The 22,463-nt window shown below is 43.2% G+C and overlaps 1 protein-coding gene and 1 long non-coding RNA gene across 3 annotated transcripts in view; one reads left to right on the forward strand and one right to left on the reverse strand.

Moving 5' to 3' along the window:
- IQGAP2 (IQ motif containing GTPase activating protein 2) overlaps positions 1 to 22,463 on the reverse strand; it is a 284,130-nt gene that overhangs the window by 259,903 nt on the left and 1,764 nt on the right. The window contains exon 1 of one of the 2 annotated variants that reach the window (XM_082457090.1): positions 18,782 to 18,855. The exons of the other annotated variant lie outside the window; for it this stretch is intronic. The gene's annotated coding sequence lies outside the window, so the exon portion shown is untranslated. Of the gene's footprint in view, positions 1 to 18,781; positions 18,856 to 22,463 lie in introns of those variants that run through there. 2 annotated transcript variants of the gene reach the window in all.
- LOC309658625 overlaps positions 1 to 22,463 on the forward strand; it is a 119,726-nt gene that overhangs the window by 5,653 nt on the left and 91,610 nt on the right. The window lies entirely within an intron of this gene.

The raw sequence follows: 22,463 nt of genomic DNA on the forward strand, positions 1-22,463 counted from the left end.
ACTGGCTCAGATATAGATCGGTTTAAATCCCATTAAAGCCATAAATCTTTTCTAACGCTACTGAATTTCCCCTATTTGATTATATGAATATAGTTAATTCCATTTGGTAGATAATAGAAGCTTAAATGTTTCAACCCAACGTGAGTATGTCTACTCTTAATTTCTACTAAAACCATTATACAAAGGTCACTTGGAATCACTACACATTTCAGGAACTGTGCAGTAACCATGGAGACTTCTCAGTCAAGAGAAAAGAAACAAAGCAAAACAAATCAACAACGAAAAGACTGGTTTTCTCAAACCTCTCTAGTAACTACAGTGCATGCTAAGCAGACTAGTGCCCACTTGTGCAAATGCCACACCTGCTGTAGCTGTTCAGATAATACAACATCAATACAAGGAAGGTAAGATGTAATAACAGGCCCAGGAAGAAAGCAATTCCCTCTCCCAACTTACAGATGTTTACCAAATTAACTTTCCTATAGCTTTAAAGTTAAAACCTCACATAGCAACCCCTAAGAATACAGGAATATTTATTTAAAAATTTAAACATCATAGAATTATAGAGAGTAACAAGTGAGTTCTCCTTCCTGCTAACACCCAACTAAGTCCTACTCTCATCCCCATTAGAAACCCCCCATTAACAGTTTGGTGCAATTCCTATAAGATTGTTTCCTAAATTTTTACATATATATATGTTATATTAAAATATCAATGGATCATCGAATACATGTTTTCCTGTAAATAATTTTCACTAAATAGATGGACATATTCCCATGTCAGTCCATAGAGAGCTACCTTGTCCTTTTTAAAAGCTGCACAGTATTCCTAATATAAATAGTTTTTAGTTTATTTAAGCCACTCCCCAATTGCCAGGTACTTAGGTTAATTTCAATTTTTCTACTCACTTCATTTATTTTCATTAATTCTTCACAACATACACAGTTCATCTTTTTTTTCCCATTTACAATGAACCCATTTTTTTAATACAGATTTGCTGACTCCTACTGAAGTCAATTTTCTATTAAATCAGTGTCGTGGTGTAGTGCTGGCTAAATAGTTTATGTGGTTTTTAACTGGCTATACATTCTGATTTCTTCAAATAAGAGGTAGGGTCTGTGTCCCATCCCCTTGAATCTGGGCAGGCTCGCGACGGCTTTGACCAGTAGAGGCAGGCAGAAGTGATGCTGTCCCACTTCCAACGCTGGGTTATACAAGTGCACGCAGTTTCCTCTCCATCTCACGGAACCCTCCCTCTTGGAAGCCAGCCACCATGCTGGGAGCAGCTCAAGCCACTCCCAGGAGAGTCTACCTGTAGCTGCTGAGTCCAGCCTTGGAGTCATCCCAGCCCAGGTACCATAGATGTGAAGGAAAAAACTTCCAGACGGTTCTGGCCCCCAGAAGGTTGAGACTTTCACTGAAGCTCATTGATTGGTCTAGTAAATGGAGCTGAGACAAGACATCTCCACTGTTCCCTGTCTGAATTCCCAGCTCAGAATATCTGTAAGTATAATAAGATGGTGGTGGTTTTATTCTACAAAGTTTTGGGGTGATTTTTTATTGAGCACCATATAAATATGTCAGTGTACGTAGGTCTGCCTGCCTAACTCAGGTGGGTGACCCTTCTCTCATCCCAAATCTTATTTATTTATTTTTTTAATTAATTAATTAATTTATTTATTTATTTTTGGCTGGGTTGGATCCCCGTTGCTGCCCGAGGGCTTTCTCTAGTTGTGGCGAGCGGAGGCTACTCTTCGTTGCGGTGCGCGGGCTTCTCACTGCAGTGGCTTCTCTTGTTGCAGAGCACGGGCTCTAGGCGTGCGGGCTTCAGTAGTTGTGGCTCGTGGGCTCAGCAGTTGTGGCTCGCAGGCTCTAGAGCGCAGGCTCAGTAGTTGTGGCGCACGGGCTTAGCTGCTCCACGGCATGTGGGATCTTCCCGGACCAGGGCCCGAACCCGTGTCCCCTGCATTGGCAGGCGGATTCCCAACCACTGCGCCACCAGGGAAGCCCCCAAATCTTATTATTCTATTACTGCTTGCTATAAAAACAAGTGCAAGGACATTGAGGTCTGGACTAGGACCTTGAATTACTCTTTAAATCACTGTAACTCTCCTGTCCTCACATATAAACTAGAGAAAGTTACTCTCTCTTCCTAGGGCGATGCTGTGAAAGAACTAAAAAATGTGTTAAAAACGTTATACAATTAAAATTGTGTGGGGGGGGGAGGGAGGGAGGGAGGGAGGGAGACAGAGAAAGAGAGAGAGAGAAAGAGAGACTGTTCATTCAACTGGAGCAAAGATATTCAGATGCAAATCCCCAGTAAACTTGGGGTTTAAGATTTAGTCAGGATCTCTGGACTTCCGGAGAGCATAAGAACTCATTTAATTCAATTCTCCTACAAAGACTTTCATAGATTGGCATTCTTCTAGTTTTAAAAAATTATGAATAGCACAGATTTACTTTAACACCCTTCAGCAGAAATGTTAACTGATTTTAATGTCACATCAAATAACATAATTTTTATTTTAACAAATAAAAAATAAACACAGATACAGAAGGGGAATAAAAACTAGAAAGAAAAATGCCTAAATGCTCTCACAATGGTTGTATTTGGTAATGAGATTAAAGATTACTTTGCCTTTTTCTTTACGTTTCAGGTATTTTTTGCTAGGATAATTTATTACTTCTATAATTTTTTAAAGTCAGTTGGATTAATAAGCCATGTAAAGACAGTCTGTACTTGCAGGTTGATAGCCAAATCCCACTTCTGACACAGAACAGCGGGTGGCCTGGGCTCTGTACCTTCCTTTGCATCACCAGTTTGAAATGCTTTACTCACTTCCCACAAGGTCCAATACCACACCTCCCACTCCCACTGCCTTCCCTGGTACCAGCAGACCTGCAGAAACAATGGTTTCAGGATAACACGAACAGCACCAATTGCACTTCACGTCGCCCAATACCCCAGGAGAGCCTCCCATGCTAGGAGAGCATGTGCCTGGCTGTCCGTCTTCCCTGCAGAGCTGAGCACCCGGGAAGTTATGGCAAAGCCCTCCTGAGGGGCTGTTCTCCTGTGCGACTCTCTCTGCTCAATCCAAACTCAGAGAGCCAGCAAAGCGCTCAGAGTCCACCGCAGCCCCACCTGCTGCCTTTCTGGATGTGGCTTGCCCCTCCAGTGCGGATTCAGGGGGTGCAGCCATCTGTCTTGGGCTGTCCTGTTAAATTGCTTCTTACAGCATCAGGTAAGAGGCTGCAAGCCTTGGTCCTCCTGCTGGCTGATAGCCTGTAAAGCTACAGATGGGCTCAGGCAATCCCATCTCTTGCACAGAAAGGTCTGTGGGCAGCCCCTCGACAACAGATTGCCAAGAACCTTAGGCTGTCCCAGCTCAGAGTGTTCTGTCATCTTCCTGGACCTATCTGCCAATTCTTCTTTAACTGTCAAGAGTTGGTGCTTATTAGAGCCTCACTACTCAAAGTGTGGTCTGCAGACCAGCCATGAGGGCATCACCTGGCAGCTTGTCAGACTGCAGAATCTCAGGCCCAGCCCGGCCGCCTGAATCCCCAGTTTACTCCATCCTCAGATGACGCATATGCACAGGAAAGTGTGAGAAGTGCTGAGCTAGAGAACCCTCATTTAAAACGTAATGCTTTTGTCAGTATAAAAACCTGTTACACTAGTCATGGTAGAAATTTTGGAAAAAAATTGTCTTAAATGGTGGGAAAAAAGCATAATCCCATTTCCAGCAGAAAGACCTCATTATTCATGAACTCGTGAAAGGGGTCGGGGGGGAGAGCTCAGCTCACTTTATTTCAGAGCCAAATCTGGGAGCATGAAAGTGAGGCTATTTCATTTAAATCACTACCTATCATCACAAACACTAATTGGGCCAGTAAATGGTATTACGAAAGCTTAAGTTGGAGCTTGGCCAGAACAAAACACAGCAACGCAAAAAGAAACATCCATAAAACAGTTCTGTTTCTTTACCTATGGTAATGATTCTCAACGGGGGACATCTGGCAATGTCTGGAGACATTTGGGGCTGTCACAAGTGACTGGGAACACTCCTGGCATATAGTGTGTCAGGGATGCCACTGAACATCGTACAATGCACAGAACAGCTTCCCACAACCAAGAATCATCCAGTCAAAAATGCTGGAAGTACTGAGGCTGAGAAACCCTGACCTATCGAATTATCTACAGTGTCGTTTTCTCTTCCCTCTCAGTGCCGCCATCACCTACTGTTCACCCCACCAAAAAACCCACTCTCCAGTCAAAGGCCTGTACTCCCCTCACTCAATGGTTTTCCACCCTTGCCTCCGACAGGAGCTGGCCTGAGTGGGTGACAGCCAGGGACGAGGAGCTGGGCCCTGTGCCTGTCCCCTGCTCATTACCCATGCAGCGCAGGCCTGAGGCCACCTATTATAAAATCACAGGCTGTGAGAGCGGGAAGGGGCTTAGTGATCTTCTGGCCCAGCTCCTCTGTGTATTAAAGGGGCTGCATCCCAGACGAGTCAGCACACAGACTAGTTCCTTTATAACACAGAGGAAAAGGAGCCGGGACTCACAAGGAATGCAAAGAAAAGAAACAATGGCACGGACCCCAGCATTTGAAGCACCCAAGCCCTGAATGGCAGGGCTCTATTTTTAGCTCAACTTTCCTGAAAAGGCACCCTGCTTCCCCTTTTCTAGAACGCCCCGGCATCCTCTCCAACAGTTTGGCTTCCCCTCTCCTCCAAAGGTTGCTGTGAAGACTCTGTCTAGGAAAGTGACGATCATTTCACAGAACAGAGAAAGAGCCATCCTACTGGGCAGGGGACCATACGTCCCCGTGTGCCCAGAAATGGCCCAGCTGACATGATTGCCTTGGCATAATTACTAGAATTCCTCTTCTCCCATAAAGGTATCTAGGTTTGGATGATGAATTATACTGTAACCTTTCTTCTGGGCATGCTATTCCCAGGGAGAACAAAGCTCCAGGCCTGGCATGCTTCTGCAGAGCACAGTAAGCCACAGACCTGAAAGTTAAGCTCATGTGTAATTATGCCTAATTTGGCCCTTGCTGGTGATGCGCCAGCTGACCGAAATTCTGCCCACTGAAATGACTGGATGCCGATGAAGGGAAACCCAGAACTGGGCACACACGCTCTCATCTTGTGACTCGAGGGTCTCAACAGTGAGGTTATTGGCACAGACCATGGGAAAACCTGCTCTCAATCTGACCCATGAAGCGAGTTACACAACAATTTCCAATTCAAATTCATTCCATCCTCCAACTCCTGACACCAGCACACGCGAAAAAGTCCTACTTCCATGTGGCACACAAACACTAACCCACAAGGTCTAAATGGCTGGATGAAGCCCATAGGCTTGGGAAAAAGAGAGCAGAAAAGCCAGGCCAGCAAGCTGATTCACTGGCAATTCATTTCATCACACCAACAGTTTCTACACCAGACGATATTATCCCAAGTCAGCGAAGTCCAGATGGGGAAGAACTTCTTATCTCACAAACAGAAGCAGTAATATGAAAACTAACGTGGGTGGGGTCCCCCCCCCCCATTTTTAATGATTACAGGTCTCTCTAAGAGAAATGAAAACTACAGAGTAGGAAACATAGTTCTACTTAAAACAACTGTTAACAATGTGATGTATCTCCTTCCAATCCTTTCCCCCATAGGAGTTAAGTTCTAAATTCACCACAGTGTATCCTGCTTTATCACTTTATTTTATAAGCACTTCTCCACATCATTCAAAACTAGTTTAAGTTTTCTGTGGTTCTCCAATGGCAACATTAACAGCTGTCTGCTATTCAGACTTCAAAAGTTTATTGTAACAGAAGGTAGTAAATAAAGAGGATGGAGAAGAAAAAGGAAACTGAAGCAATAAAATTTTAATGAAGGATCCATCTCTCAAAATAGTCTTGGTCACCAGGGTTATGAGTTTCAAACCCCTCCTTGAATTCTGCTGGAATCAGTCAAGAGGCTTGCCCTGAGCTAGTACAAGCTCCAGATGGATCAAATACAGGGGAAGAAATAGCAAGGCAGGCACGGGCTTGGAGTCACTGCAGATGAGAAGGAATGCTCAGGAGGAAGAAGCAAAAACGGTCCAACTGTCGGTGCCTCTTCAGTGTCTAAGAATCCTTGCCTTCATGGCTGTCAAGACACTCCATCCGCTCTGCTCTCCTTCCCTCTAATCAGTCCTGCAAGCATGGGATTGAGGCATATCAATCCCGGGCTTCAGTTCACACTATCTCCTCTTCTGGAATGCTCCTTTCTCCACCCACTGAGCACTCTCTACATGCCAGGTACCGTGCTAAGTGCTTTACATTTGCATCCCATTTCGTTCTCATGATGCCATCAGATAGGTACCACTACTTCATCCCTTCATTCTGCAGGAGGGGAAACCAGAGCTGTATGGTAGTAAGTGACAGAACCAGGGCTCTGAGACACTGTGACATCTCGCCCATCAGAAGGTCAGCTCTCTGAGAGCAGAGACCAGCCCGAGGGGCTCATTTGTCAATTGAACACTTCACTTACATCTCACTTTCTTCCTAAGAGTATTTGAGCAGGTTAACAAAGATATGTGGGGGGCAGGGGGGGAATGTATAAGTACAAAGAAATGAAATTAGGTAAAGGAAACATAAAAGCAGACAAGAACGATGAAGGCAGAGGGATATAAACACACCAAATACAATGGGTAAGCCCTTCAAGAAGTCTACAGATGAGCTCCAAATTTGTACTTCTGACCTTTTATCAGTCAGAGCAAAAAACAAAAAGTGGATATCTGTAAACTTGTTATGGATTTATGGCAGAAAGTCCGGTTGCCATAAAAATTATGTTGGAAACAATGTATGTTTCAGCCATCCAGCCTGATCAAAGGACTTCTAAACGAGCCTATTTTCTGCTTAACTGTTGGCTAAACCTGCATGTACGGCAAAGTGAACTTGACAGAAACATCTCTAAGAAGAACCACACACTGCCCAGTTCTCTTATTCAGAACGCGCTGAATAGATTTTAAGTCACTGAGAGAGGATTTAAATTACCATTATGTGGTGCTTGCTCCTCAACAGTGCTGGGATGACTGCTGTCTTCCTCTGACTAGGTAGTGCCCATCCAGGCACCACCGCCTTCTGATGCTTCCAAATCCTTTCTTTGATCTCCACTGCTTCTACACTTTTCCTTCTTTCATCTGTTTTCGTGCCGATATCTCAGCTTTGGTGATGACCAAGCATGGACTTGACGGCAGGCACTAGCCAACCCCACTAACTCACTGCCTCTCCCTGGCCATACGCATCACTGTTTTTTTGTTTGTTTACTTTTCTGTTTGCTTTGTTTTGTTTTGGCCATGCCATGCTTGTGGGATCTTAGTTCCCCGACCAGGGATTGAACCTGGGACCACAGCAGTGAATCCTAACCATTAGACCGCCAGGGAATTCCCTACACATCACTGTTCATGACTAGCTAAAGGCACTGTGCTAAAAAATTCACATGTCTGAAATTCTTCCTTTGCCCAAATTTAATGGCTCTACTGCATTGCACAGTATCCCCCCCACCCCAAATTCATGTCTGCCCGGAATCTCACAATGTGAACTTATTTGGAAATGGGGTCTTTGCAGATGCAATAAATTAAAATGAAGTCACAATAGATTAGGGTGGCCCCGAACCCAATGACTTAGAAGAAGAAAAAACACCCAGGGATAACACCACGTGACCGTGGAGGCAGATATTGGACTGATACACCTAAAAGCCAAGGAACGCTAAGGACTGCCGGCAACAAGCATAAGCTAGGAAGAGGCGGGGAAGGACCTCCCAGCAGAGCCTTCAGAGAGAGCGCAGCCCAGCCAACACCTTGATTTTGGACTTCTAGCCTAGAGAATGTGAGAGAATAAACGTCTCTTATATTAAGCCACACAGTTCATGTTAATTTGTTACAAAAGGAAACTACTACAATGGCTAAAATGCTTTACCCAGAAGACACAGTACCAAGTACACAAAACTGACTTTTTAACTTGTATCCAACAGGTACAGCAGGCACAATGTCTGTAGTCACACTGCCCGGGTTCAAATCCTAACGCTGCCACTTACTAGCTGTGGGCCCTTGGGCAGTTACTTAACCTCTCTGTACCTCAGTTTTCCCACCTATAAAATGGGGATAATATTACCAACCTCAGAAAGTTGTCATAAGGGTTAAACTGGGTGATTCATATAAAGTGCTCAGAGCCACGCCTGGCACCTATAAGCACTATATATTTGTTATTATCAGCATCATCAGAGGTTAAACCGGCAGAAAAAGGTAGAAACCAGTCCCTTCGTCTTAGAATTGTGTACACAATGCCCACCTCTCGTGGTCTTGTCCCCTCATAGCAGGCACGAAAAACCATGGGGTGTCTCTCCCAGGGCAGTGCACAGCAACCAGAGACCAGGGTTAAGATCAGGATCTTCCAGTGAAATAGGATTGTCCCAGTTTCAATACTTCCAGGCTATTCTGCAGAGCCTAACCCTCTTGTTAAATAATCCTAGGAACTCCACAAGTGATACTCAGCACGCATTCCAAACTAATCATTAAGAGACAACAACCTGGTGACATGGAACTAGACTGCTGATCTTGTAATGCTCATTTCCAACCAGGGAGCCGAAGGATGACCAGGCTTCCAAAACAGCAGGCTGTCTAGTCCTGGCTCCACCTAAGCCAGGGACAATGAAGCCAGAATCCTCCAAACACACTTTCTTACTCTGGACTCCATGGCCCCAGCAGTGTATAAAAATGACCAACACTCACCCTTAGGAAATGGCTTCCCCTTACTTTCAGTCCACAGCTGTTCTAGAGCCCTTGCTCTCACAAGGTCCTGCCACCTTTGGCTCTGGGTAAAAGTCACCATGTTAGAAGCCTCTGTCTGCCAGCCACAAGACAGCCAAATGGAGACACCAAGTCTAGTACAACTCAATAACTCATTTAAAAAATATCAGCATTCCAAATAATACTTCCAAGGATGATTGGAATTATCTAACTAGCATCACTGAAATTGATGAGAGATATATTAATAGCTTGCACTGAGTGCCTTCTCGGTACTAGACACAGCATTTTTATGTAGATTAATTCATTCAGTTCTAACTATTATTATCATCCCCATTTTACAGTTGAACAGCATGAACCAGGGAAGTTATGATTTTGCCCCAGGTCACACAGCTAATACAGTTGATCCTTGAACATGGGGGTCAGAGGCATCGACCCTCTGCAGTCAAAAATCCATATGTAACTTACAGGCGGTCCCTCTGTATCCATGGATTCAACCAACCGAGGATAATGTAGTACTGTAATATTTACTATTGAAAAACATACAAGTGGACCTGAGCAGTTCAAACACATGTTTTCAAGGGTTAACTGTATTTGGAGGAGCCAGCTTAACAAATGAAAACAATACTCTATTTTAAAAATCCTATACACCCGGGACTTCCCTGGTGGTGCAGTGGTTAAGAATTTGCCTATCAATGCAGGGGACTTGGGTTTGAGCCCTGGTCCGGGAAGATCCCACATGCCACGGAGCAACTAAGCCCGTATGCCACAACTACTGAGCCTGCGCTCTAGAGCCCGCGAGCCACAACTACTGAGCCCATGCGCCACAACTACTGAAGCCTGTGCGCCTATAGCCCGTGCTCTGCAACAAGAGAAGCCACCGCAATGAGAAGCCCGTGCACCACAACGAAGAGTAGACCCGGCTCGCCACAACTAGAGAAAGCCTGCGCACAGCAACGAAGACCCAACACAGCCAAAAGTAAATAAATAAAATAAATAAATGTATATATACAAAAAAAATCCTATACACCCCAGAGAGGCAACCAGTTACCTCCCTTTGCACTACTTACAGAGTCCAAAGGCAACCTCTTGTCTATGGAGTAATACTATTTAAATTATCAACCAAAAGCTAAACTCTCTTAAAGGTTATGCATAATGTAAATGAAATGCTACATGCTAACCCTTGTCCTGCATCCCACCTGGGGTTGCAAAGAAGTAAATCTTGCCACATCTAGACATTGGTCTTTATCCCCTATGAAGAAGACATGGATCCACACATGCCCTTGGGGTGGTAATCTGAACAGGAGGCCAGAGGCCTGCATTCTGAGTTCTCCCTTGAACTCAAAGATATTTTACCCTTCTGAGGCTTCAATTCACTTAATTGAAAAGGGAAGGATGTGGGGCAATTCCCTCCAAATTAAACATAGAATTACCATACAATCGAGCAATACCATTTCTGGGTATACATGCAAAAGAAGTAAACTTTTGTTCTTAGGTATATACTTGTACACCTATGTTCATAGCAGTATTATTTGCAAGAGCCAAAAGGGAAACTACCCAGGCTGTCCATCAACAGACGAATAAACAAAGTATGGTATGTATGTACAAGAGAATAGTATTCAGCCTTAAAATGGAAGGAAATTCTAATATATGGTACAACTTGGATGAATCTTAAGGACACTGAGCTAAGTGAAACAAGCCAGTCACAAAAGGACAAACACTGTATGACTCCACTCATATGATGTATCTAGGGTAGTGAAAATCAGAGAAAGACAAAGAAGGGTGAGTTGCAGGCAATGGGAGGAGGGGGGAATGGGGAGTTATTGTTGAATGGATACAGTGTCAGTGTGAGAAGATGAAAAAGTTCTGGAGATGGATGGTGGTGATGGTTGCACAAAAATGTGAACGCACTTAACACTACTGTATTTACACTTAAAAATGGTTAAAATGGTCAACTTTATGTTCTGTACTTTACGACAAACACATGTACACACAGAGAAAGGGATTTTAATTAATTCAATGAATTTCAAACCTTGGCTGCACACTGGAATCTCCTATGGAGATTTTTTAAAATATCTATTCATCACCGGTAGTAACACGTTGGACATGGTGGACTTCTGATGTGATGCACCGGGAGGAAACACCGTCACTCATGAGGCTTTCATGCCAGGAAATGCACCTGGGCTTCTAAGGGGATTCAATGTCATTGAATTAAAAGGGAGTGGAAGCACTGTTCCAGCCTGGGCAAGACTGAGTGGGGCATAACAGCCAAAGGCAATGTGAGAAACTTGACTGGACGCTGGTTCCAAAATAATGGCTATAAAGTACAGTTGAGGAAAATCTTAGTGTAGAATTTAAAAGTGGATGGTAGACTTGAACGCATGGTACCAGTGGAACGGAAGATGGGGTTGTGGAGGAGAATATCCTTGTTGTTGGCCTGTGAGATGCGTGAAGTATTTAGGGCTAAGCTGTCAGAGTCTCTGCAGATGCAACGGTGCAGCAGGATGTTAACAGCTGGTGAAGCTAAGTGAAAGGCATGGACATTCAAAGTATCGTTCTCTGTGGTTTTGAGGGCTCAAAAATTTTTTAAGTAAAAAAAAAACCAAAATAAAAATGTTTATGCCAGAGCTCTACACCAAAACAAATAAAAAGAACATCTGGGGGCTGGGATCCAGGGAATCAGTGTTTTCTTTGTGAAGCTCCCCTGGAGATTATAATGGGCAGTCAGGTTGACAACTAGGAATTAAAAGAGCTCTAAACCGAGATGTGATATTACGGCGTGTATAACAGTCAAAGATGTGCAATTAACCAAAGAGGGTGGCCCACTGTTGATACCCAGCGGCCCTGGGAAATTTCTTCAGTCCCAAATGATCCCAGCTGCGCTACCTTACACCCTTCCCTTACTTTTCTTAAAAATAAGCCACAACATTTCAACTTTGTAAAGAAATGAGCTCTATCAACAGACTAGGAAACAAGTGGCTCCCAAGCTTTATCCGCCCCCCCCATTGTAGATTTCCTGTGTCTCATAAAATAGTTTCCCTTTAAGAAACACTCTCCTATAGCAGAGGTCTCAAAGACACTCTTGAAATGTCTTTTCAACTTTGAGGCAACTACCATTCCCTTATGTTTTCATTATTTACACTGCCTAGTAAGACAAATGTTCAGATAGATAAGGAAGAATCTGGCCAAAGATTATACACTAGGATTTAGAAAATTTATATCTCAAACATATTGCGACCCAAAGCGAAAATTTTGCTTTTCAAACTGGAGAAGGAAAGGGGGAAATAAAAAAAGCCTCATTTCAAACATGGGTCCAAAAACAGCCTATGTCATAAAACTGAAGTGGCACTGCCTTTGAGGTAGGCGATGGAGTGATGAGCCCTTTTCAACACTAATAAGACTACCTGAAACAGGTATTCACGTAAGCAGCTAAATTACCCCACACCACCCATATATAACACTTGAACAGTTTTCAGAGCAATCTCCTGTACCTCACACCCCTTTTGAGGTAAACATAAACCCACTTCTCAGATGTGTAGACGGAAGCTCAGAGAAGCCATACCCCATGCCATACAGTAAGTGGCACCTCCATCCAAGCCCTCAGATGCTAGACACTGCCCTTGCCATCACAGTGCCCCATGACCCTCATCCCTCCACGGTGACAATACTTCCATTCCAGCTACCTCAGTTTTACAACATAATGCAGGGGACGATGGCGGCTTCCAACGGGAAGACTCACCTTGCTCTGTCTGTGCACTGTTCACAAATGTTTTCCTCCCAATTTGAGTGGTGAAGGTAGCAAATGCCATCTCCAGCTGAGGGACACTCTGAAGCTTCTTATCCATTTTATATAAGGCTCTGCTCACACTTTACCCGAAGGCATTTAGTCTGCAAGCCCCGGGTAACTTCCATCATACACACAGCATCCAGCACCTCTTGTTGAATAAAAAAATAATGAGTGGTCTACCTCGGTGAGGCTCTTGAGAGTTCTCCTGAGTCAGGAGAATAATCCCCTGCTTTTATGTCAACCACCTTTATTTCACTGTGAACACTATTTCTCGATTCATTGCCTTTTACAAGTCGGCTTCCCACACATCTTCCCTTCACAAATTTTAAAAACTTTGATTAGCTACTGCCCACCTGGGATTTTTGCCTATCACCGCTCCCTACTTCACCTTGCTTATCCTTATGGTTTTCATCAAGCTCTCATCATCTCGATCCCAACTACAACAGCTTAACAACTAGAGCATCATGGACCTCTCAACACTTTAGCCTTTCAATCTCTGTCTCTCACATAAGCATGTGCACATGTACACACACACACACACATACACACAGACACCTTAGAAAATTAGATCTCCACTGAATCCTTCCCATAATAACAGACCTGTTTTTCAGACTCTAATTTTTTCAAGGCAAAGTTCATAGCTAACAATAACTTTGTATCTCGAGTAGCAAAGGGTAACTGTTCTAATTTTTCTAAGTATAAAAACATTTTTGAAGCAACTGACAAAGGATTAATCTCCAAAGTTTACAAGCAGCTCACGCAGCTCAGTATCAAAAAAACAAACAACCCAATCCAAAAATGGGCAGAAGACCTAAATAGACATTTCTCCAAAGAAGATATACAGATTGCCAACAAATACATGAAAGAACGCTCAACATCATTAATCATTAGAGAAATGTAAATCAAAACTACAATGAGATATCATCTCACACTGGTCAGAATGGACATCATCAAAAAATCTACAAACAATAAATGCTGGAGAGGGTGTGGAGAAAAGGGAACACTCTTGCACTGTTGGTGGGAATGTAAATTGATACAGCCACTATGGAGAACAGTATGGAGGTTCCTTAAAAAACTACAAATAGAACTACCATATGACGCGGCAGTCCCACTACTGGGCATATATCCTGAGAAAACCATAATACAAAAAGAGTCATGTACCAAAATGTTCATTGCAGCTCTATTTACAATAGCCAGGACATGGAAGCAACCTAAGTGTCCATCAACAGATGAATGGATAAAGAAGATGCGGCACATACATACAATGGAATATTACTCAGCCATAAAAAGAAACGAAATTGAGTTATTTGTAGTGAGATGGATGGACCTAGAGTCTGTCATACAGAGTGAAGTAAGTCAGAAAGAGAAAAACAAATACCGTATGCTAACACACATATATGGAATATTAAAAAAAAAAAAAAAGTTCTGAAGAACCTAGGGGCTAGACGGGAATAAAGACACAGACCTACTAGAGAATGGACTTGAGGATACGGGGAGGGGGAAGGGTAAGCTGGGACGAAGTGAGAGAGTGGCATGGACATATATACACTACCAAATGTAAAATAGATAGCTAGTGGGAAGCAGCCGCATACCACAGGGAGATCAGCTCAGTGCTTTGTGACCACCTAGAGGGGTGGGATAGGGAGGGTGGGAGGGAGACGCAAGAGGGAGGAGATGTGGGGATATATGTATAGCTGATTCACTTTGTTATACAGCAGAAACTAACACACCACTGTAAAGCAATTATACTCCAATAAAGATGTTTAAAAAAAAATAACTAAAGAATGTATTATGCACATAAAATTAATAAAGTGTCTTTTTACTTTTTCTGAAAAAACAAAACAAAAACAAAAACATTTTTATAGAAAATTTGGAGAAGAAAACACACTTTTTTTTTAAGTTCTCACATTATCTCATTACCTAGAAAGAACTACTGCTGACATGTTGAATGACTTATATGCCAGACACTGGGGATACAGCAGTGACCAAAAGACACAGTTGTGACCCTCATGGATTTTATTGCTGTTCTATTTTATCCATGTTATTCTCAGAGTCATCAATGTAGTACAATTTTTTTTTAATAAATTTATTTTTATCATTTATTTATTTATTTTTGGCTGTGTTGGGTCTTTGTTGCTGTGCGTGGGCTTTCTCTAGTTGCGGTGAGTGGGGGGCTATTCTTCACTGTGGTGCACGGGCTTCTCGTTGGGGTGGCTTCACTTGTTGCGGAGCATGGGCTCTAGGCGCGCGGGCTTCAGTAGTTGTGGCACGTGGGCTCAGTAGTTGTGGCACGTGGGCTCAGTAGTTGTGGCGCATGGGCTTAGCTGCTCCGCAGCATGTGGGATCTTCCTGGACCAGGGCTCGAACCCGTGTCCCCTGCATTGGCAGGTGGATTCTTAACCACTGCACCACCAGGGAAGTCCCAATGTAGTACAATATTTGGTTTTTTTAATTAATTTATTTTTGGCTGCACTGGGTCTTCGTTGCTGCGTGCGGGCTTTCTCCAGTTGTGGTGAGCGGGGGCTACTCTTCGTTGTGGTGCACGGGCTTCTCAATGCAGTGGCTTCTCTTGTTGCAGAGCACGGGCTCTAGGTGCATGGGCTTCAGTAGTTGTGGCACGTGGGCTCAGTAGTTGTGGCTCACGGGCTCTAGAGCACAGGCTCTGTAGTTGTGGTGCACGGGCTTAGTTGCTCTGCAGCACAGGGGATCTTCCCGGACCAGGGATCAAACCCATGTCCCCTGCATTGGCAGGCAGATTCTTAACCACTGTGCCACCAGGGAAGTCCCAATGTAGTACAATATTTTTCAAAACACATTTGCTTTATTTTTTGAAAGGTAATACGTGGTAAAAACAATTCAAATAATATTCTCACCCTTGCCCTCAGTCTCTCTCCCCAAAGGTAACCTCTAAAAAGATGTTTGCATAACCTTCTAGAGATATTCATGAGTACATAGGTTAAGTCTATCTTCCCTGTTTGGTTGCTGGATTTTGTCTGTCCTACTCAACAGATCAAAGGTACACATTTTCAGAGATTTCAAAACTACTACACAGAAGCACATTATAAGTTCCATTTCTTTCTCAGAGTTCACCCAATCAAATGTGCAAAGTTAACAACCAGAGTCTACTTTGAAGAATAATACATAAGCACAATCCTCCGAACTGTTGGCCAATTCAAACTGACAACAGCATATATTCTATCGCAGAACTGAGGAGGAAAGCTCTGAAACTGTCCCCAGAATCAGTGCCAAAGCAAGGAAAGGACTCACGTGTCCCTGGTTCTCATGGACAGATAACTGTATCTTTATACATTCTCTTTATTTTTTTTTATATTTAAATTTTATGACTTTAAATATTACAACTCAATCTTTAAAAAAAAAAAAACTGAGGGAGGGAGGGGGAAGAGGCCTAAAAAAAGCATAAAGGAAATAAAAATGGACAAGGATTGAGGCAGTATGGTATAGATTTCAGGTAATTTTAAGCACTGGATAATTTTAATCTAGAAAGAAGGCCTCATTCTTTTTAAATGAGTATTTTTTCCTTTGGAAAATAAAAATCATTAGTAGAAACAGAACGAAACTGAGAGCCTATTTGTGTTAGCTACGTAATGACCATTTCTCGGAAAAACTTCCTAAGAGTGCAATATGAGCAAGGCTCTGGATTTGATACGGGGGGGAGCAGAGTTTAGGGGGTGGGTGAACGAGAGAACTCGTATTCCGTGAGGCTGATGATGTGACTGACATCTTGCCGGGCCTCTTACCCCAACCCTGGGAAGCCTGCCTGGTCAGCCCAGGGCCGAGGCAAAGAATGTGGAAGTGACTGACATACCCAGGGACCCAGGTAGGAACCAGTCAAGTCTGGCTGATCCCGATGCTCCCTTCTGCGGGAGATGAGGAGTAGAAGGGTCGATAGGAAACATTTGTATGAAACTTGCTGGAACAAACAAAACAAAACAAAACAAAACAAAACCCTGGTAGAAGAAAGGGGGAAGAGCAGAATGAATGAGTGATCTGAACGTGGGGACACAAGAAGCAGCCAAGCTTCTCTACATCCAGTGGCTCCAGTATCCCAATTATTCCTCTAAGATGAGCTTCACTGGCCCATGAACCTAATTTTTCACTATCTTTCTAGAGGCAGTAAGGCCTGAGGGATGTCAAATGAACCCAGCACACTTCCTCCTCCTCTTGCTCAACCCCCTCCTAAATCCCCACAGTACTAGGTTGACCAGAAGGTTGGAGGACCCTCTCATCGAAGCCAAACCCCACAATCTGAATTAGGCATGAAGATTAACACTTATTTCAAGCAGCTTCTTCCTATCTCGATAGTGTCATGAACCCTTGGGTTTCCAAACCAGCAGCAGCAGCTATGATCAACTTAACCCTGAAATGAGACAACAGGCTGCTTAGTAACTGCAGAATAATTCCTCACTCAGGTATGCTAGTAACAATTCCGCAACCACTTTGAAGATGATAAAACAATGCAGCGCAGAAATCCAACCCACCATCCAACTTTATTGTTAACAGTCAGCAAAAGAACACGTTAGTTGTTTTTTTTTTTAAGTACACATGAACAAGAATTTCATCTCCACCCAAACTGACAGACTGACTCCACTTCCATATAGATAACTATTTTCCCGTTGAGTATATACGTTCAAGAAAGCATGGGATGTTTATGTCAATTATATCTCAATTTAAAAAAACCAAAAAAACGTGTATGGGACCAAGATTTTAAATCCGCTTTCTGTTAAAGTGAGAAGAGGGCAAGGAGGTGGGGAGACAGGCAAGGGGCAGCAGAGATGAGGGCAATACTACTGCCACCCCTCCCCCACCAGTCAAGTGCAGGCACTATGGAGACACATTCTGAATGTGCACTGAATCATTTAACCCTCTGAGCATGCACTTTCCCATCTGCACTTTAGAGGGGAGGAAACGGAGGCATAGAGAAATTAAAATAACTTGCCCAGGTTCCACAGAGGGTGAAAGCAAATTTAACTCAACATTAAATATTTGCCTGGCAGTCAAACTCTTGAGATTATCTTTAATTTAACAGATAATAGAAACAAGTTCCTCATTCAGACCAACAGTGCAGTGCTGACACTTTAAGCAAAATCTGTCACAACAGCAAATATTGACTGAGTGTCTTCTAGGTACCAGGGTTCCAGGTTACCAGCTAGGTACTGAACCTAAGCATTACTTACGTATTTCAAACATCTGTTGCTTCAATCACATGCAAATCAAGTCCATTTATATGAAGATGACTAAGGATCTGCCTTAACATTATGTAAGATTGAGTTCATATTGGCAATAAAATGAGAAGTGAGCCAAAATTATCAGGAACTAATCTGCCTTAATGTGCAAAAAATGATATAAAAACGTCTTTCTTTAGAGATTCAGGAGTAGTGGAAAAAGCAGAACAATTAAAAGTCCTCTTTGGGGATCCTAAGCAAAAAAATCAGAGGAATGTCCTCCTATCTTTAATCAATAGAAAACTAAACAGATCAGTAGTTTTCTGTAATGTGGGCATGACCTAGGTGCACTAATTCCTATCAAATAGTATCTCTGCTAACATACTCAACTGCTCTCAAAGTTGTGAATGAATGAAGAACACTTTAAGTTGTCCTGGATAAAAAAAATGGAGGGAAGAGACAACTTTCAACCCTTACTGTCCAGGCCCCGCCTTGCAAGGATTAAAGTCCAGAATGGCCAGGATTGGGACCTTCCTTATTCCACAAGCAGGTTCCCCAGCTCACTCAGCCTTCCCAATGGCTCCAAAGAGCGCCACCTCCCCCTAGAGACCCTTGGGGAGTTGATGTCACTTAATCCCTAGTTAGTGGAGATTTGGCACTTTATCTTCTAAATCACACTTGTTTCCCAGAAGGGAGAAAAGCAACCTTAATGCCATACCGAAACAGATCCTATAAAATAAACACAAACCTGTACAGAAATCAATGCCGGGGTTTGTACACCATGCATGTGTGTGCTCAAATCAAACACACAAGGCATACTGTAAATAAAGCATTTGGTAACGTGCTCACATGTTTTTACTTACATGACAAAAACGTGCAAGCACTGTGGAGAGGGTAATCTGTGTATTAGGAATGCTTTTTCACCCTTGCACTAGAGCAGTGCATCAGAAGCCCTTGTAGGACACCCCCCCCCCACCCACCACCCTGACTCAGGAGGTCTGGGTGGGGCAGGGAATTCGCCTTTCCAACAGGTTCCCAGGTGATGCTCTACAGCCCTTGCTGCTCCAGGAACTGCTCCAGGAAAGCCACTGCACTGACTGGAGAAACAGCTGTCAGCGCCTCTGGGCACCCTGGAAAGAAGGGCCACGCACAACCCATGATTGTAAAGTTAAGGGAGAGTCCAGTGAGAGTGTAGTCAGATCTGAGGGCCTGCTAATGAACTGGAAACCCGGCATTAGCCACTTTCAACCAAACTGAGATGTTCTCCTGCGACTGCCCTAAATCTCCAGTGAAATTTGATGAGTCAAAATTGCCATTAAGTAATGGAGAGTATGAGGAAAAAAAGAGGGAGAAGAAACCCTACCCCCTAGATAATTTCGTTGTCAAGATCCTTGCCCTGCTGTAACTACACCTTTTTTTTTTTTTTTTTTAAATCTGTTTTCAGAGAATTTACGTTCTGAAATGGTTTGGAGTTAGCTGTCTGTCTCCCTGGCTGGAGTCTGTTAGGCTCCGGTGAGGGTCCAGACCTACCTCTCTTTGTATTCGTTGGATGCCACCAGTTCCAGAAGCATCATCATGATTTACTTCTAGCCTATCCCAAGTGGAACTATCTGACCAACCTGGCAGTAAAAATAATTCCCCAACCTAGAAGCATGGTGAAGGGGCCTCTGAGCAACGAGAGAGAGGGCACCCCCTGACGCACACATCCCCAAACCTCACCCACCCTCCTGCTCTTTCCAACCCCATGCATTCCAAGCACACCCACCCTTCCCATTTCATCAGGTCACCTGCCAATAGAATGTAATGAAAAGTTTAAAAAAAAAAAAAGACCTCTCAAAGAGCGAGATACTTCAGTGAGAGACTAGACTAAGCTACTCTTAGGACAGCTCTGCCGTTTGTTGCCTACAAATAAAGGATTCCATGATAAATTCCTCTCTGGCTACACCTCCCTTCCACAGCACCCATCCACACCTCCTAAGTGTCAGCCCCACCAAAATACCCACGCAACAAATACACGGAACGCCTTTCAGTTTTCCCTCTGGTCGTGGTCACAACCTTCATGAAGCCTTCCCATTTCCCCACCCAAATCCGTCACTCTCGTGTCTTCACTTCCACAGAACTTGGAAGTACACTAGTAAAAGTATAGGCATTACTCTTCATCTTCCAGATTCTCTTATAAGCTGTAAAGCTGTAACCATCTCAGTCATTTTTCCTTCATCCGCAATGTGCTGTACATGTTAGGTGCTCAATTGACTGACGTCACTACAATGTGTTTAGCACTATGTGCCAGGAACCACACCAGCCACTGTCACAGGAATGGAAAACACCATCCTTCAACGTATAAGAGGAAACCCCAAGGCTACTCAGGCAGTTAATGGCCAAGTCAGGATTTAAACTCGGATCTACTCAACACCAAAGCTTTTGCCACTTCACTGACGCCATTCTGCCTTTCAAGGGAGAAAAACGAAATGGAACACTAAAGTGAAAAAGCCTCGGCTCACTGGTCAGTCAACCCACTGCAAACTTCTGCTTGATTTCTCATCAACCCTAGACTTTAAGGCATGGCCAGTATATGTAATAAAGTGTGTTTTACAAATTACCCTATTTGGAATCATTGGAGCATGCAGCTATATTATGGAAAAGCCTTTCTTTCATTTCAGTGCCTCACAATGAGACAGGATGTTTCTACATACACATAGAATGTTCTAATGAAGCCTAGATGTACTCTATAAAAAGCCCATGTATTCTTTGATACTTTTCCTTAGGGGTAAAAAAGCAAAATAAACTCGAGAGAATCCCACCCATCTTCTTTTAAAAGAGCACACTATCCAAATGGCTACAGGTCTGCAGTTTGATAAAATCAGGACAAACACCTGAAACAGAGAGAAAGGAGGGGCGAAGCCCCCTTTGATGAGTCAAGAGAGGCAAATGGCAACAGTCAGTGAGAAAAGGCTTCAGGGTTTGACAGCACTGGCTTCCAAACTCCCTCTGTCACCAGCTAGTATCAGGGGTTTCAGCTTCGGGAAAACACCTGGCCCTCTCAGAGGTCATAATAAGCAGGTGATAACAACAGCACATGAAACACACAAGCACTTGGTAAATTCACCAACTTAAATTCCACACCCTATGCTTAAGTGCCTAACCTGTAGGACTTACCTGACTCCGATCAGAAGTTGAGTGGCCTTTGTTTCTCTTTTGATTACCATGAAGACTTGGTAAGCATTAGATCTGCCTGTATACTAGCCTTTTAAATAAAATGAGCTGCTGAAAAGCTTATGGAATGGGAAGATGAGGGGCAAAAGCAAACCAATGGTTCCCTAGAGGAAAAAAAGCGTTCTGCTAACACCTTAAACAACACTAAACTCTCCAACAAACTGGATATTACAAGCTTAAACTCTCCCAAACAAGTCATTTGGGCTAAGGGCATGTGTAATTAAAGTTAAAAGCATACTAAAATAACACTTTAGCTGGTGACCTGAAAGAACCTTTTGAAAAGCTCAACCAAAACATTAGTGCATGTAGGAGGGACTTGACTTTTTGTCTTTTACAGACAGCATTGCAGGGCAACACTGCATACATCCCTCTGCTTTCAAAGGTTAGAGCCAAGCTGCCCTAAACACAGATGTATTCAATCCTGTTTTACACACCTGAGTTTAACAGTTGAGAACTTAAATTTCTAGTACTGGGAAAGGGATAAGAGGCTTAGTTGTGTTGACCACCGAAACACACCAGTTACCAGGTGATTCAGAAATCTCACCATGCAGACCAGAGCATCAGTCAAAAGCTCAGAGCATCAGCCAGAACCTTCCCCTGCAACACACACATAAACACACCCATGCTGGGCTTATGCTACACTTTTAAAGAGAAGCAAATAGTGAAACACTTACCATTTACAACGTTTCTCATGAAAGGAAAGAAGTTTTGCAGAGGGTAGAAAACCACAATTCCTGCCACAGACACATTGATTACTGACCCACAGGAGCCACTTAAATGCTGACTGGATCATCAGTGATGAGTGAAATCATCTAAGTCTAGTCACAAAGCCCCTCTTTGCTATCGCTGGTCTTTTTAACTCTCAAGTAACTGGAACAAAACTTTTGACAGATCATGGTGGCAACATGTTTTCAGAACTCCTTTGGCAACTATATCACAGTTTGTTACAACAGCACAAAAATGATTTTGCAAATCACATCTATGCATAAGTTTCAATTAAATTTAGTTTTGACTGTAGAAAGATACTCTGGTTGTAATATAATATCCTACTCACGTCTAAATTAGTATAGCAGCTTCACCCTTTTCCTTTCTCCATATCTTCTCTGCAGAATTACATTAGTGAGCTAATATTTCATCTTTGTTCTACAGTAACATCTCACAAAATAACTTCCAACAAGATGGCACATCACCTATTACGCCAGACTCGTGAGAAAAGTTGGACGAGAATTTCCAAAAATAAGTGGCTATGTGCTGATGTGCAATGCTCTTCATGCTTGTGGGATCTGAATCTCCTAGACTGCCGCTTCTAAGAGCGCTCTAAAACTACAGGTGCATTCAATGAAAACCAAGCGCCATCACAAGACGCTCATGCAGGGAAACAGATGGAAATGCCATATTAATGCACCGCGTGCACTGCAAGTTTGCCCAGCACACTGAACTAGTGAGGGATGACACACACCAAACAGATCATGGTTTAGAATGTGATATC

The sequence above is a fragment of the Balaenoptera physalus genome (assembly GCF_965194825.1).
Source record: "Balaenoptera physalus genome assembly, chromosome: 3".
Classification (NCBI taxonomy): Eukaryota; Metazoa; Chordata; class Mammalia; order Artiodactyla; family Balaenopteridae; genus Balaenoptera; species Balaenoptera physalus.